This window comes from Macaca thibetana, chromosome 13 (assembly GCF_024542745.1).
Source record: "Macaca thibetana thibetana isolate TM-01 chromosome 13, ASM2454274v1, whole genome shotgun sequence".
Taxonomy (NCBI): domain Eukaryota; kingdom Metazoa; phylum Chordata; class Mammalia; order Primates; family Cercopithecidae; genus Macaca; species Macaca thibetana.
This window is the reverse complement of record NC_065590.1, coordinates 9,532,907-9,550,006: the sequence shown is the minus strand read 5'-3', so window position 1 is coordinate 9,550,006 and position 17,100 is coordinate 9,532,907. Positions and strand designations below refer to the sequence as shown.

The 17,100-nt window shown below is 47.6% G+C and overlaps 2 protein-coding genes across 5 annotated transcripts in view; both read right to left on the bottom strand.

Moving 5' to 3' along the window:
- Positions 1 to 17,100, bottom strand: part of ECRG4 (ECRG4 augurin precursor) — a 903,650-nt gene that overhangs the window by 287,432 nt on the left and 599,118 nt on the right. The gene's annotated exons all lie outside the window — the stretch shown is intronic.
- Positions 1 to 17,100, bottom strand: part of NCK2 (NCK adaptor protein 2) — a 149,308-nt gene that overhangs the window by 103,197 nt on the left and 29,011 nt on the right. The window lies entirely within an intron of this gene.

Below are 17,100 nucleotides of genomic sequence, written 5' to 3'. Positions count from 1 at the left end.
AGCGAAGAGAAATGTGCAGCAGCACTCTGGCTGGTAAACACAGCGACGGGGAGAAAGTGTGCTCAGTACATTGTTGTTAAGCACTTTACGCCGTGTATCCTCCCGTCCTGAAAGCCACCGAGCCTTCCTCCATACCTGGTCACTCTTCTTCTGGAGTGAAGAGAAAAATGTGAAGGCACAGAGATTACACGGGAGAGATGAAAAATGACCAGTTTCTTATCAGTGTGGCTGTCATTTACATCACTGCCTCAGGCTTCTCCAGATGAATCAACGTTCTCTTACGAATTACTAGAATTTAAATCCTGGAAGGAAGGATTAGCGATCTTCCGCTGTCACCTCTTCATTTGACAAATGAGAAAACGAGGGTGCAGAGTGGCTGAACCCGGGGCCGCTGGGGCTTCCGAGTGGCTCCCACGTGCAGTACCCACCCTCTCAGCTGTGTTGCTCATGGGCATTTCCAGAGCCTCAAAGTTTCCTGAATGGGAGCGGACAACCTCTAAGCAGTGTCTTCCAACTCTTGCAGGTTCTAACGTGCGGAGCACTAACGTAGCAGTGTGCATCTGTGCGTGATATAAACGGGAGGGGTTGGGCTCTGGCTGGATCCTCGCCAAGCCCTGCAGATGAGGGCCCTCCTCCCTTGCCTCAGGCTGACGTGCCACACCCTTGTTTTCTCGGGCACAGCTCAGAGGTCATTCTCTCCACCCATGTCTTCCCTGTGTGCATCAGCTGGTGGTGAGAGGCCCACCTGGACAGCAGCCTTAAAGAAAGAGGTACAGCCCCTTGAAGACAAGCTCCGCCTGCGTACACTTCTCCCCTAGGGTTGCCCAGAACAGAGGCAGGAGGCACCAAGGGCCTGTCCTGAGGCCTTCACCTAAGATGAAGACAGGTGCGGGGGATGCAGTAAAATGTCACGTCAAGTGATGACACTCCAGTCAGCAACACCTGGCATACTTCTCAAAGGGCCCAGGAAACAAGGGCTCACGAGATGGCTCTTCTCAGTGGATGAAGTAACAAGAAATGGGGCAGGCGGGGGTGGCTGGGCTCCCAGGCTGCCTGCAGAGGGGTCTTCGTACAGGCACAGCCTCTCCCGGTGCCCAGGCATAGAGTGCTACCCACCCTAAGATCCAGGTTACTTGCCAGCCTATGGCACCGAGAAGCCCAGAGCTCGGCAACCGTTCCCACTCTGAGTCAGCAGGGCAAGATCTGCTAAAAATAGGTGGTGGGCAATGACGAGAGCGACAGGAAGCCAAGAAACGAGTCTGTCATTTTAATCCAATCAACAGATCCTAATGACATGCACACTATTTCTAACGGTTTACTTTTATGTCTAAATGTTCAGGTCTATTTATGGGCTTTGATGAAGAAGAAATGGCTGCCCGTATTTTTAGCTCACAAATCAACTTTTAATTCTTCTCGTTCTACAAATAGGAAGTAACATTCCACAAAGTAGAAGCAATAAAAATCAAGATGTTTTGAAGACAAGCCAATTTGCGCCTTTGCACTCAATACACGAACATGCTACAGTGTTGGACTCTGATTCCCCTGTGCCCCTCCAGGCAGTGACAGCAAAACGCAATATCCATTCATGGACATTTCATTGGTGGCCACTCATATCCAACCTGCTCGTTATCTGATGGTGAGGTGCGCCCTGGCCAGCACCAGCATCACCTGGGGACTTTTTAGAAATGCAAATTACTGGGGCCCACCCCAGACCACTGAGGCAGAAACTGGGGGTGTGTGGGGCAGCAGTCTGTGTCAGAAAAAGCCCTCCCATTGACCGGGAGCAAGCCTAATTTGGGGTTTGAGGATCACAAGCCAGGGAGCAAGGTCCTCACAAGCAGATCATGATGGACAGTAGGTGCTTTATAGCGTGTTTTGAAGGCAGGTTGTATTGCTCCTGTCAGGATTTTACGTAGCAAGAGGATCATTTTCATCAGAAAGACTCACGGAAACATCTCTTCAACTAGAAAGAATTCTCTTATGTGTAACAAAAGGAGGCTAATGTTTGTCTCATTGAAAAAAGGTTGTGAGGCCAGGCAAGGTGGCTCACGCCTGTAAGCCCAGCACTTTGGGAGGCCGAGGCGGGTGGATCACTTGAGGCCAGGAGTTGGGAGACCAGCCTGGCCAACATGGCGAAACCCCATCTCTACTAAAAATACAAAAATTAGCTGGGCATGGTGGTGCACACTTGTAATCCCAGCTACTCGGGAGACTGAGGCAGGAGAATCGCTTGAACCTGGGAGGTAGAGTTTGCAGTGAGCTGAGATCGCGCCACTGCTCTCCAGCCTGGGCAATGGAGCGAGACTGTCTTCAAAAAAAGAAAAAGAAAAAAATGTTGTGAAGTGCCACATATAACTGCAAACCTGGCCTCTCACACCCACTATGGGAGCCGAGGGTCCCAGGCCCTCAGCTGAGGAAGGTGAGTGGGGCCCGCTTGGGCGCTGGCACCCTCTGAGCAGACGTAAGGCGGCAGGCATCGGGGGAGGGGGAGATTGGCAGAGAAGTGTGCATTAAATCGTTCACAGTCATACCATGTTTTAAATAACAATTTGTCTGTATCAGTTTAGAATTCTAAAAAGTTGAATGCAGCCAGAATACATTTTTAGAAACCCAAACCAGCAGATAAGAGATCCGCCGCCCTGACTAGTCACCCTCTGTCGAAACACAACAGAATTAACACAGATAGCTTTTGTCTTAAAGTACAGAGTACTGGATTACAGTGGCTTGTTTGTAACCGATTTAAGCTACATAAGAACGAAGAAAACGAAGGAAGGAAAACAAACAAAAAATTATGCATTCTAAGGATAAAGCATATTGAAAGAAAACAAACAAAAAATAGAAAACTCGAGGAGAAGGCATTTAGCAGTTAGAAAGTTCTGCACTGGCCAACAGAAGCGTCTTACATAACCTATATATAAGTAATATACAGTACAATAATCGTATTAATAGGCCGGGCGCAGTGGCTCACGCCTGTAATCCCAGCACTTTGGGAGGCTGAGGCAGGTGGATCATGAGGTCAGGAGTTCGAGACCAGCCTGACCAACATGGTGGAACCCCATCTCTACTAATAATACAAAAATTAGCTGGGTGGTGCATGCCTGTAATTCCAGCTACTCAGGAGGCTGAGGCAGGAGAATTGCTTGAACCTGGGAGGCGGAGGTTGCAGTGAGCCAAGATTGTGCCACTGCACTCCAGCCTGGGCAACAAGAGTGAAACTTCATCTCAAAAAAAAAAAAAAAAAATTGTAGTAATAATATAGTACAACTATAGATATATTAAATATCAAAAATATATATTGCTTGTATTACTTGTTCAAGAGAGATGGAGATAACAATAGTTTCAGAATCCCTATTAATGAGAAAAGTTCATTTGGATAGAGTACGATTACAAATATATAAACCAGAGGAAAAAGGAAACCTAAGCACGGAAAAAAGACTGAAACGTCATCATCTAAATGGGGTTGATAGAAATGGAGAAAAGAATTTCCTTGTCCTTTTAACCTACTTTTAAGCAATGGCTTTAAACTCTGTGAAAATGCATTTTATGGGTGTAGAAGTTTCAAGGGCACAAAAATCCTTTAAGCAAAAGACAGCAATAGTACCTAGGTTTTCTAACTTTTCTCTCCAACTCACGTAACTGATGAAAAAACTTATCTAGAATTGGCTTCCTTCCTCCCCACCTCTCACTTCTAATCCCCTACACTTAACGGAAGTGAAAAGAAAGTCAAATTGAGAAGCTTTTTCAAAGCTAGTACCCCCATCCAAAATGGATCCAAACACATCCAATCTTGGAAGGAGGCACATCCCAACTCGGATTTGTCCTTGGCTGGTGGCACATGGAGCCCAGGAAGGCAGGAAGCCCAGGTCTCCTCAGTTCTGCCAATGGGCCAGGGATCTACAAGTCGGGGGGTATACGCACGTGTTTCTAACAGAATGAGATCATCTTATCACACGGATGCAGCCCAAAATTAAAGCAAAACAGTTATGACCGTAATCTTCCCATCCACCCACTCCCTCACTGCCATCAAGAAAAGATGGGCCTTGTTTCCAGCAAGAAGGAACGTGGCTAGTGGAGATGATCCTATGGGGAAGGTGCAGTGGTCACCAGTGCACCCCGACCCCCATGAGGTGCAGTCTCCACCGCAGGGAGGGACTGAGGGAGCTTCACTGCCTGAGGCAGCTCAGGCAGCCCGAACAAAAGACCGCAGGCTCGGGGCTTCAACAGCAGGCATCCATTTCTCGCAGCTCTGGAGGCTGCAAGTCCAGGATCCAAATGCCAGCAGAGTCTGATGGGGGCCACTCTCTGGCTTGCCAACGGCTGCCTTCTCGCTATGTCCTCAGGAAGCAGACAGAGTTCTTTGCTGTCTCTTTTCAGAAAGGCAGGAATCCCATTATGGGGGCCCTACCCTCACTCAACCCTAACTCCTTCTTCAGAGGACTCATCTCCAAATACAGTCACACTGGGGGTTAGAACTTCACCATGTGAATTTCTGGGGGACACAAAAGTTCGGTCCATTGTACTTGCAGGTGGAAGACTCAGTCCGAGCCTACAGATAGGACCACGTCAGAGCAGAGGCTGGGTCCTGTCCCTTCCACGGTGCTGAGCTGAGCTTCCTTCAGTGTGAGGACAACCAACCCAGGAAAGAGAAATCCAGCTGAGTGCTCAGGGCTGAGGGTCAAAGGTGAGAACAGTGGGAGTAACAGCAGCTGCCCAGTGCCACCACGCCTGCAGCGAGCAGAGCAAGACAGCAGAGGAGTCGCAGCAAAGGGCAGGAGAGAGGAAAGCAGGGCACATGCTCACCCTCACCGAGAGCCACCGAGGCCAGGGACCACCTGGAGGGCGCCACGCCAGCTGAAGTTTCGCAGGTCCCCTCCTTCGAGTCTGGACGGTGCTGTTATCACCATGCTTTAGAAAGGAGGGTGCTTGAGCAGCAGAGGTAAAGGAGCCAGCCTAAGGCCTAAGGCCAGGGTGGGAGCAGGGCTGGCAGAAGGCACTGGACCAAGAGAGGCAGAGGGGAACAAACCCAGGAGGAAGCAATGCGTCAGGGAGGTAGAAGGGAGGAGAGAGTAGAAGCTGGGCCTGGAGGAGGCAGAGAAATAAGAGACAGTGATGGAGACAGGGAGCCCTGTCCTGGGACCCAGGAGAGTCAGGCCAGGCTACAGCCACCACAGCGACACACACAGTGCTTATCAGGTCTCACCCTGAGCCAGCTATGTGGAGTTTAATTTCACTCTCATAACCGTGTGAGGCCAGCACTATCTCCTTTTAAAAAGGTGTGGATGAGTCTGAGCTAGAGGAACTGACTCAGCATCTCATGCCTAGAGAGAAGCAGACACAAGACCCCAGCAGCGGCCAGGGCCACCACCAAGGCTGGTGGCCACGTCTCCAAAGGCAGAGACCTTTCCAGACAGGCCCAAGACAACACTCCCGGCCTTCCCGAACTCCCATCTTGTCCCCAGCCTGCCCACTGGCTGTTCCCAGGGCTGACGGAACGAGTCCGTGCTCAGAGCCAGGCCTGGCACATAGTACATGCTCAGTTAATGATCACTACTGTTATTACATAGATTCAAAATAAGCATCATTTGTTATCAGAGTCATTTGTACACGTATTTTTTTTTCATCCCTGGTGCTGGGATTGTTTGTAATTTATCGTTCAGTCCACAACACTAATCATGCTGCCCTAGACACAACAGATGATCAATAAAAGGCTGGCTGGATGAATGGATTAATTAACTGACAGAGAGATGTGTAGTGGAAGGGACGTGAGAATAAGGCAAATAAGGCAGAAGGTAAATGAGAAAATCGACAGATGGGCAAAGAGTGGACACACACACATCCACGAAAACACAAAAAAAGTAGGCAAAAAGTATTAAGCCCAGGGAACCAGTCGCCCAAGTTAAATAATTTGGGTCTCCCTGGAACATCAACTGGACCAAAAGCATTGCACCGCTATCAGATATCATATTTATTTTCTTCAGCATATCAAATGAGAACAGCTAAATAAACAGACTCAGCACTTACTAGGAGTCCTACGCCCAACCTCCTGCTGACCTCAGAATGACATTTTGGGTGTGATCGAGTTCTCCCAAGCTTCGGCTTATAAAGCACAAAGGCAAACCCAACCTCAGCAGGGCTGCCCCGAACTCCCTGGCTGGACATACCTGCGAACACCTGAGTGGACGTTGAGGCAGCTCAGAGCCAATCCTGTGGCTTCCACTCTATTGGTGCTGTTGGAGATTGGGCCTTTCCCTTTACTGTTCATAGCGGGAAACCTGTCGGTGGGTCCGCTCAGGTTACGAGGAGAACTGGGCAGGCGGCATTAGATTTTGTATTAGCGGTCTTTTGGTCGTGTCACTTCGGACTCTAACTTTATCCTTCTGAATAGCAGGAATTACATGAATTACATTCACATGTCTCCCTGTAGAACAACACAACAACAATTTTTTCCTGTGTCCACAGACATTCCAGGAAGCTTCCCACTAGCCTCCTTGGCCAGGATGGGGGAACTGTCCTCTGGTTCTTTGTGAGCTTAGACACAAACAGCATGGCCATCTCGGCTCCCAGTGACACTGTAAAGAACCAACTGCCACTCACGCCTGTAATCCCAGCACTTTGGGAGGCTGAGGCGTGCAGATCACGAGGTCAGAAGATCAAAACCATCCTGGCTAACACAGTGAAACTGTGTCTCTACTAAAACACAAAAAATTAGCCAGGTGTGGTGGCGGGCGCCTGTAGTCCCAGCTGCTCGGGAGGCTGAGGCAGGAGCATGGCGTGAACCCAGGAGGTGGAGCTTGCGGTGAGCTGAGATCGTGCCACTGCACTCCAGCCTGGGCAACAGAGCGAGACTCCATCTCAAAAAAAAAAAAAAAAACCACCAACTACCTGCTTCAGAAAGCATTTCAAATTGGGAGGCTGCCTGCCTAAGTACATGGGCGTGTTCCTAACTTTACTCGTGTATCCTATTCTGTCAGTATCTGAGGACGCACTCTTTGTGCATATTCTAAGAATGTTGAAATGGGAAGTGTGGGAAACACGGCCCTGGAACAGTGGCTGCTGAGGAAGGGATGGACCTCAACAGACACAATGGCTCCTCCAGGGACAATTTTGACAGTGTTATAGTTTCCACTAGACTAAATGAGAATCTTTTATGGCAAGGATTTGTAACTGCCTGCCTGACCACAGACATGCTCAAATTAAATGTGATTATTATAGAAATGATAAAAAAGCATTGACGCTCACCTACACTGTAAAGACCTGAATACTGCTCTACATTGTACTCTCCACAAGGTTGACATGTCATTCCTTTGTGGACTCTTAGCACAGTCTCTGGCACATAGTGGAAACACAAATGTATCTTGAATTTAACATGCCCTTTCACCTCAATATAACCAGCATCAATACTTACTAGCCTGAAAAGGCTGTTTTAAAAAGCTTGACATGTAAGCAAATTAAACTCCCCCCTCCCAGTTCACCCCAAGCCCATATGATCACCACAAGGAGTCCAATCAGCAGGTGGGAAAACGGCTCCCCAGAAATGCCACTGGGGTGAGAAAAGGGATGGCAACTTCCTATTAGAAATAATAGCCGGGCATGGTGGCTCATGCCTGTAGTCCCAGCATTTTGGGGGGCTGAGGTGGGCGGATTACTTGAGCCCAAGAGGCAGAGGCTGCAGTGAGCAGAGATGAACCCACTGCACTCCAGCCTGGGTGACAGAGGGAGAGCCTCTCTCAAAACAGAAAAGCTCCCAGTGACACTTTCCTGAATGAAACTGAATTTCATCACTGCCAATGCCACGCATGGTATTGAGGCAAGCCAGGTGCCACAGAAGGGACCTGCCGTCCTGCTGAGGCAGGTCCTGCCGCTTACTCAGTGACCTGCACACTGTCTTCTGCAGAGAAAGGGGTGTTTCATTTTCTCCTGCAAATTCCAAATATATCCACATTTCCGATTGCCACAAGGCAGTACTGTAAAGGGAGAAGCGAAACAATCCCCACTTTCTGGGAAGAAATGCCCTCGTTTCCAGCTGCGAAACCTCTCTGTGGGGAAGCGCACTGAAGTCGCTCAGGAACAGGCCACCCCTCTTGGAAAGAGTGGAGGTCATCATTTTTCACCTATTAGAGAAAAAAATACAATCTAAATACATTTATGTAGGGCTATTACCCAGAATATTTACAGGGTTTCTTCGTGCTAAGGTATTTTATGATGCTCAGAGGAACAAGGTGGAAAAAACACACCATTATTCCCCACAAATGGCTGCCTTCCTAGTAACTGCACCTACGGTGGCAAACACTGCAAATTAACCCGCGCCTCGGTGGTGTACAAAGCTTTGCACAAGCAGGTGAAGATGAAGAGCCAAGGCTGGCTCAGACAGGCAACGCTGCATCGAGCTGTTTTCACTCTAAATAAAAACCACGTTCCACGCGGGCCTCTATGGTGCCACCCCAGAACACAGGCGCAATTTAATGTCTCATTCAAGCACCGGGAAGTCTCTAGTGACAATCTAAGAGGCTCCCCAAGGGAGGAGGGGAATGGGGGCCCACCCAAGCTCTAGCGAGGCTACAAACAGCATGCAGAACATTCCACTGCCATTACTTTCTATCTTCCAAAGATTACATATCATCTTAAAGAGAATTCAACGTTAAGTTGGCTTCCTCAGCTGCTGCGGCAGAAAGCAAAGCAGAGCTGCAGAGAAAGTTAAACCACCTCCCGGGGCTCTGGCCTTCGGTAACTCTTATTCCAAGGCAGCTTCCCCATCTATCACGTGCCATGGTTATGTCCCAGGTACCCAAAAAGGCCCCGGCCTTAAGGCCTACCTGTTGTAAAGGATAGCCGACCGACGTGGCTTCAAATGGCGCTTGTTATGACACCAGAAATAAAGGTGAGGCTGTCACCCTCCTCACCAAGCCAGTGAGCACAAGTGTCTGAAGGAACTGCCTCCTACGCCTCTCCAGCTGGGAGCGTTGGGGGACAGTAAGTGAGTACTAGTCACTGGAAGCCAGCTCTGAGAGGCAGGTGCTGTGGCCGCCAGAGCGGAGCACTAAGCCTAACAGCCTTTGCAACCTCCTCTTCTCCCCGACATCCATTTCGTCTCTACAGGCAGCTGCAGCCCGTTTTGCCAAATGATTTCAACGGGCCGGATCCTCTCGCTCTCAGAAATGATCAGGTTCTATCATTTGACGTTGTATGAGGAGCGCTAAATTAGCCATGAAAACAAAACTGCTCTAACAAAGTAAAAAGTACTAAAACCAGACACTACCTATGCACGGAATTCAAGAGTGAGAGGATGAAAACATAAGACATTTCACATAGCCAGCGTTCCTCAAGTGAGATTTTGTGTAGAATTTAAAGTCACTTTAATAGTTAAGAAAAGAGTGTTCATTATATACACTGTTTCTTCTCAAGTCCTCAAAAGGTCAGCAACCCAACTCTGACACCTGCTGTGGAGGGAGTGGAACTAGTTTTCAGGGAGATTTTTGGCGGCAGAGAGAGAAGGCAGATCAGAAATCCCCGTGGGCTGGTGGAAGCCGTCAGCAGGATGTGCCTGATAATCCGTCCATCTAGATCAGAAGGAAGGGCCACCAGGAGTCCCTGGGCCCGGCCACCCTGCCTGCCCAAAGCCAGACCAGGAGGGTTGTCCTCTTACTCCTATAAAGAGAGGGGAAAGAGATTATCGGTGACAGACTCCCACTCTCACGGAAGCCGAAAAGCAACTTCCCGCAGTCATACCAAGAACGGAGTAAGGAAGGCATGGACCTCAAACTTGGGAAACCAGGTCTTTGTCTTGGAGCTCCTCCCTCAGCTTGAGGGACCTGATGGGCCTCAGGTTTTCAGGTATACGGACATCCTCAACTTCATAGTCAAGAAACTGACAGCTGTAGGTACCTATTTCAGTTAAAAGCATTTACGGCAAGAAATAAAGAGGGAAGATTATATACATATATCAGTTCATTCATCAAATACAGTTATCAGTTCATTCATCAGTACATATATCAGTTCATTCAGCAAATGCCTAATGAGCCCCACTATGTGGCCAGAGTCCTTATCACAGAATCATTCCAACTGGAGAAACAGACATGTCTACAAATTATCGTACTACAAGAGGTGACAGCTCTGTCACAGACAATATAAATTGCAGGATTATCACTTGCCAAGCCACAGGCTCTGTACTTTCCATGCACCACTCTTTATTATAAACCTAACAACTATCTCACAAGACCGTCATTGTCCCAATTTTTCAGATAATAAAACTGACGCACAGAGACCTTTGCCAGCCCAAAGTCACACTATGGCAATGGCAGGCCATGATTCATGCCAGCAAACCAGATCTTAACTGCTAGGCTGTACTGTCTTCCGGGAATGAATGCAGGCATATTAAGAAACAGACGTACATGGACTAGAAGGCCAAGGAGGGTCTCTAGTTCTGGCTGGGGGAATCCTGAAGGCTTCAAAAAGGAGATGGCATTTAGTCAAGTCTTGCCGTGTGGGAAGGGGTGAGTGGTGGAGGTGGAGGCGGAGATGGAGATGGGAGAAGGCTGCCCCTGTGTCAGCAACAGGATCTGCAAAGGCACAGAGGTTTTGTAAAAAGTGCACGGCTCCCTTGGGAATACCTAGGGTAATCACGTTCATAAAATTCACAAGGGCTGAACAGCAGAAGGTGGAGCAAAGATCAGATTTTAAAGGTGCATTGACAACACAAAGGTGCCTCCAGGAAATGGGGAGCTAAAGGTTTGTAAGAAGAGAAGTAAAACAATTAGATCTGTATCTCTGAAAGCCAACCTCAGTAGCAATGGAATAGGTGGGTGGGAGGGAGAAAAGTCTGGAAACAAGAAGACAGGAAGACCATGACCAGGTGAGAGACAAAATCCAGATTTGGGCAATGAGAAAAGAGAGGGTCAGTTACTCAAGGCTGGGTGACTGTGGTAGTCTGTTTGGCTGGCTGTAACAAAATACCACAGACTGGTGGCTTATAAACTAAGGAAGTTATTTCCCACAGTTCTGGAGGCTGGAAGTCCAAGATCAAGGTACCAGGAAATTCAGTGTCCAGTAAGGGCCTCCTTCCTGGTTCCTACACGGCGACTTCTTGCTGTGTCCTCACGAGCTGAAGGGGCGAGGGGGCCCTCTGAGGTGTCTTCCATAAGGACATTAATCCCATTTGCAAGCCCTCCCCTCTTATGACCTAATCATCTCCCAAAGGCCCCACCTCCAAATACCATCACCTTGGGGGGTAGGATCTCAACATATGAAAGACACATTGAGACCACATCAGTGACCAGGGGCTCTGATTGGTGACTGATGTTTCAGCATTAATACAAACAGCACCCCTCCCACTCTCAATAGTGCCCAGGTATAGATGACAAAAATGTGTTTATCACTTTATTCAACATCTATATGGATATGACACAGAACATGAGAGAGAAGCAGGATTAGAGGATGAACGTTAGAATTTTAACCCAGATACCAAATGAAAATGAGAGCCAGAGACAGAGTATGTGTGTGTGTCCTTTAGATGAATATATACATACACACGTCCCATATTATAGAAATAACTGTGACAGACATCTAAATATTTATGACTATCAGGCCCCAACTTAATCCAGATGCTGAGAAGCAAAGGTTTTATTAATAGAAATTTCCCTTTAAAAACCTTTCAAATATTCTACAATAAATATTTATTATTCTTGATTAATCTTGCAACCAGAAATTTTAAAACAAAGGAAATATGTTTCAGTTCTAGTGTGTCCAAAATATGCTCCGTTAAAATAATGCCATTGAATAAGGTAAAGGCAAAACTGGAAAAACAGAAATTAGAGTAGTTTATTAAAAGAGTAGAATTGAAGAACAAACAGGAGGTCTTGAACATTTGCTGAGCTGTGAAGTTTGTGGATACATGCTACCCTGAAGGAGAGGGTGAAGGTGGATCTCATAGGCTATGGTATCCAGGCTGTTTTCCCCTGATATATATCAGTTCCTCCTTCCTATAATTAAGGGAATTAATCCATTATACAGAACATGAGGACTCCACAAAGCTACATTTCTGCTAGGGAATTACTATGTATATGTATGTGAGTGTGCGTTTTAAATCACGGTATGACCAAGAGGCTCAATTCAAAAGCTGATTAGTGGGAAAAAAAAATCAAAGCTCTTTCTTCCTCTCCTCCACTTGCATACGTCCCGTGGGTGGAGAATAGCTCTCTCTTCCATCTGCCCACAAAGTCAAGTGTAAAGCACAAAGAATGGGCAGTCCTTTTCAGGTCTCCAGCCACAAGGCTGCACCCAGCTCCAGGAAGCCAAGTTCAGCTGGACGCAGCCACCCACCACTTGGTAGGTGGCAGAGACGCAGCCATATTCAGACAGATTGAAGCTCTATATATAATAGTCACATGGCAATCAATTTAAAGTATTCCCTTTAGTTAATAAGAAAAGATTAAAAGCCCCAAGTCTGGGTGTTTCCTGTTTTCTTCAGGAGTGATTTTAATAAACACATTTTATGATGGATTCTTTTTTCTTTTTTTTTTTGAGATGGAGTCTCACCCTGTTGCCCAGGCTGGAGTGCAGTGGCACAGTCTCGGCTCACTGCAACCTCTTTCTCCCAGGTTCAAGCGATTCTCACGCCTCAGCCTCCAGAGTAGCTAGGACTACAGGCATGCACCACAATGCCCAGTTAATTTTTGTATTTTTAGTAGAGACGGGGTTTCACCATGTTGGCCAGGCTGGCCACGAACTCATGACGTCAAGTGATCCACCTGCCTCAGCCTCCCAAAGTGCTGGGATTACAGGTGTGAGCCACTATGCCCAGCCTTATGATGGATTATTAATGAAAATTATTCTCAATTATTTCTTGGTTTTAATATTTAAATATTGAATTTCCAAGTTTAAGAAAGATATTCTTAAAGCCTATTCTTAAAGCTCTTTTAAAAAAATAATAACCATTATCTCAACTACCAGGTATAGTGGTACGTGCCTATAGTCCCAGCTACTTGGGAAGCTGAGGCAGCTGGGTTCACTGGAATCCGGAAGTTTGAGGTTGCCGCGAGCTATGATCACACCCCTGCACTCCAGCCTCAGCAAGAGAGAGAGATCCTGTCTCTAAAAAAATAAGAAGAAATGAAAGAAAATAAAAATAACCATTATCTCCAGTGATACACATAACCAGTGCAGTAACAAGGGGATGATTTCCCAGTCTATGGAGAAACATGCAGAAACTCTAGCTAATAGGGGCACCTTTGGTTCACGCAGCCACCAGCATCCTGCATTACTCTGTAAGAGTTCACTCTGCAGGCAAATCCTCACGGAGAGGCTGCCCAGAACCAAGGGCTTCCTCCCTCTGCCATCACTGCCCTTCCCTGGTCGCCGTGCACATGGTCATAAGGGCAGGTGTGTTCTTATACACCACCACCTCCCACGCCACAGAGGATGTGGTCAGAGTGGGCAGCTGACCAGACTGGGCCAAAACAGCTCTTGCCTGAAGGCTAGAACACAGAACAGATCCCGAAGGTTCCAGCCTCTGCTGGAGACACATGCCTCCAGGATGTTGGCAAAGGTCACTACCACATGCACTGGGATAGGGACGGCCAGTCTGTAATGTGCACAGTGATACGACTGAGAGGCAGGGGGCCTTCTAGGTCCCCAATTCCCCTCTAAGCCCTGGACCCAGTCCCAGAGGCTTGCCAACATCTCCTTCACAAGACACCTTGTCCTTAGGACAAATTTCTCTCACTTCACAGAGCTCAACAGGGTTTCTGTTACTGCCACCTTGGCAGCGCCTCCAAGCACAGCTGAAGAAGGTGAGGAGAAAAGGCAGGTGCAACTAAGGGAGCTAGGAGAAACTCACAAAGTTCAGGTCTCAAACAAAAGAACTTTCCACGACAAGAAGACAGGCAAAGGCTGAACTGCTAGATGAAACCAAGGTGCTGCTGCTGGAATCCTGTGAGCTGTCACCCCAGTGTCGATCCTCTTTTCAATACGAGCACAGAACTGCAAAGGGAGCTCAGCATTTTCAAGATGTCAAGCAGGAAACAAACAGTTCCTACCAGGGCTTCAAGTGGTCTCCCTCTCCACCTACAACATACGCACGAGAGAACCACAGTGTTCTCAGTGGCTCTACACACAGGACCTTGATAGGAACTGTGCACGTCGGTGTCCACAGACTATTACCTGAAGAACAGCTGCAACTGAGTCTTTTATATTTCATTTCCACTGGCCAAAGCAGGTTATGTTAAACTTTTCATTTGTTTTATGTTTTTCCATTTTGGTGTGTGGGTATAATCTGCATGATTAGCACATTATCAATACCCCATTTCGATTGGTCCATAGAGAAAATGCGCAGCACCTACCACTCTCCACCCACGCCGCGCCAGGTGGTGGGCACTGGGTCATTTCATTCCACCCGCACTCCTGGTGTGAGGACCGCCCCAGCCCTCCTCTGTACCCGAAAGCTACACTTGCCAGCCTGATTCTGCCTAAGTTCTGTCAAAGACAGAACCAGGTGCAACATTAAAAGGCAGAAGGAAGGGCAAAGCGTTGCCCTCCGCAACACCCCTGCTCGTGGCTATGGGGACAGCAGGTTCCTAAAGCAGCAGTGACAAGAGTAGAAGGTTCCCGCTGCATCGGTGGAGTGCCCAGTGACAGCCGCAGGGCTGTGGGCTCAGAATCCCGCTTGGTGGCAGCAGCAGTGGGGACCGCACCTGCTCTCAGGCTCTGGGAACTCTCAAGTCCTCATTTTGCCCTTCAGACCTAGGGACGGCAGCAGCTTTCTTAGTCTCTGATCTCTGGGGAAGGTGCATTTGGCTGTCCAGCCCTTCACACTCTTGGGAAGCCACTCCCCATACTACATTCTGCCTATAAGAAACCCCGAGGAGGTTTCCATTTACTGAGAGAGGCTCCAAGGGGTCAGGGAGAACCCCAAGGCCAGAGTAGAGTAGAGATTATCTGAAAGTGAGGTCAGCAGTAGTGACTACCAGAAGAAACCAGAGGGCTATGGTAGCCTCAAATAGTCATGTGTGGTCCAACTGCTGAAGATCCTTGCAGCCAGGAGCTGGGAGCCAGGAGCCCTGAGCCCAGAGCCTGGACTGAGTCCAGCCCTGCTGGGATGGCTGAGCTAAAACCAGCCAGGCCGGCTGGAGGAGGAAGGTGGCTTGCTAGCTGGCATCATCTGCTCACCAGCTAACCCTAAAAGAAAATCCACAAGTTCCTTTTTCTGATCATGCTCAAAAGGTCACAGAGGTCCCCTGCAGGGCCAGGGGACAACCCAAGGCAGTCAGCATGCAGGAGCCCTCCACGGGTGGGTAGGCCAGCAGATGGCATGGCACAGGAAGCAGCCCACAACCACAGCTGGGTGACTGCACACCCTGGAGGGCGGCCACCCTGCCCCAGTCAAATGGGCCCACCTGGTATATGCACGGTGACAGGGGTCCTGAACTCCCTCCCCAAACCTGCTTTGGCTGCTTCCAGAAGATGTTGAAATGTTAAGATATTTGGAGGACTTATAGAAATAAAAGGCAAAAGGTAAGAAATTGAACGTTACAGAAAATCCAGGATGTATGGTTTCTCTTGCTGGGATGGAAGTTGGGGTGTCCCCACCCAGGACACTGTAGCAATGTACAGGAAGTGGGAGCAAATGGCAGGGCAGAGCACTGAGATTCCCAGGGGAGGTCCCCAGCCAGGCATGGCCTGCTCTGCACCCACTTACCCCCAGAGGTGGCCTGCAGCAAGGGACATGCTCTAGGCCACACCAAATTGGGCCAAACCAAAATACAATGGGGACATTTTTTCAAATTATTTCCCAGGTGGAAGTCATTAACTCCCTAAGCAACTGATGGTCAACAATTATCCCTCGCACTGGTTTTTTGTTGGTGGTGGTGCTTTGTTTTCGTTTTGGTAACCACAAAATCAAAAAGGAACTTTTTGATGACCAGCTATTCCAAGTTTCTCATTTACAGATGAGAAAATAATGAGCCTGATTAGTGCACAAAAACACAAATTCACGATAAAAGAATCCAAGTGAATCAAGGTAGCTCCCAAGCTCACCACGCCGGGAGGTGTGGTGCGCCCAGTGATGCCAGCCAGGTTCCCAGGGCAGGAAGGAAAAAGAAACAAACAGAAAGGAAGCTAATTTTCAAACAGTTGTAATTAGCTGATTATTCTTCACTTGAAAGGATGCATGAAACAAACAGCTCCTTTGTCTACAGCAGAAGCTGTAGACAATCAATTCAAGTTAAGGCATAAATTCATAAATAATGTTTACATCCCAAAAGGGGATAAGAAAGAACATATCAAGGTGCTACAATGACAACTGAAAAAAATAAGCAAGTCAGAGGAAAAATAATTAAGTTCAAACAAAGTCAATCTGGAGTTCAATTTTAAAAACTAAATTTTGGTTAAAAATAATTATCTACCTACCTAGAATCTGAATAATCTAATAGGAAGCCCAGAGATCAGGGAAGGGAGTGAGGCGAGTAACTACTGATGCCCAGGGACAGGCACACCAGGATTCAGGATTCTTACATTTGGAAATTTCCCATCGTGAAAAATTAAAAATCCACATAGAAACAAGCACATTCTCATTGATTAGGCACCCACATACCACACACGGTGCAAATTACTTACAACATGACTGACACGTAAAAACCACCCCTCAACAAATATAACTTATTACTATTTTTTAAAAACTAAAGTTAAGCTAACATCAGATGACAAGGTACTCAGACACCATGGTGTGACTCAATTTCTACATGAATCCATCTGGTAATTATTATTATTATATTATTATTATCATTGTAGAGACAGGGCCTTGCTATATAGCCCAGGCTGGCCTCAGACTCCTATGATCCTCCTGCGCTGGGATTACAGGCATAAGCCACCGGTGCCCGGACTGATAATGGTTTTAGAAAGCATTTTTTTCAGTTGTACATCTATATAACTCATTAAGCCACATTTCTTTAAACATGTAACTCAAAAAGAAAAGTGGCTTTATAGATGATACCCAGTACTCAGTGTCCAACGAATGCTTCACAAAAGTTGCAAAATAAATGTGAGTTAAAAGTTGAGTGTACGTGTGGAACACAGATTTCGTCATCCAGGCCCCAGACAACTTGACACCTC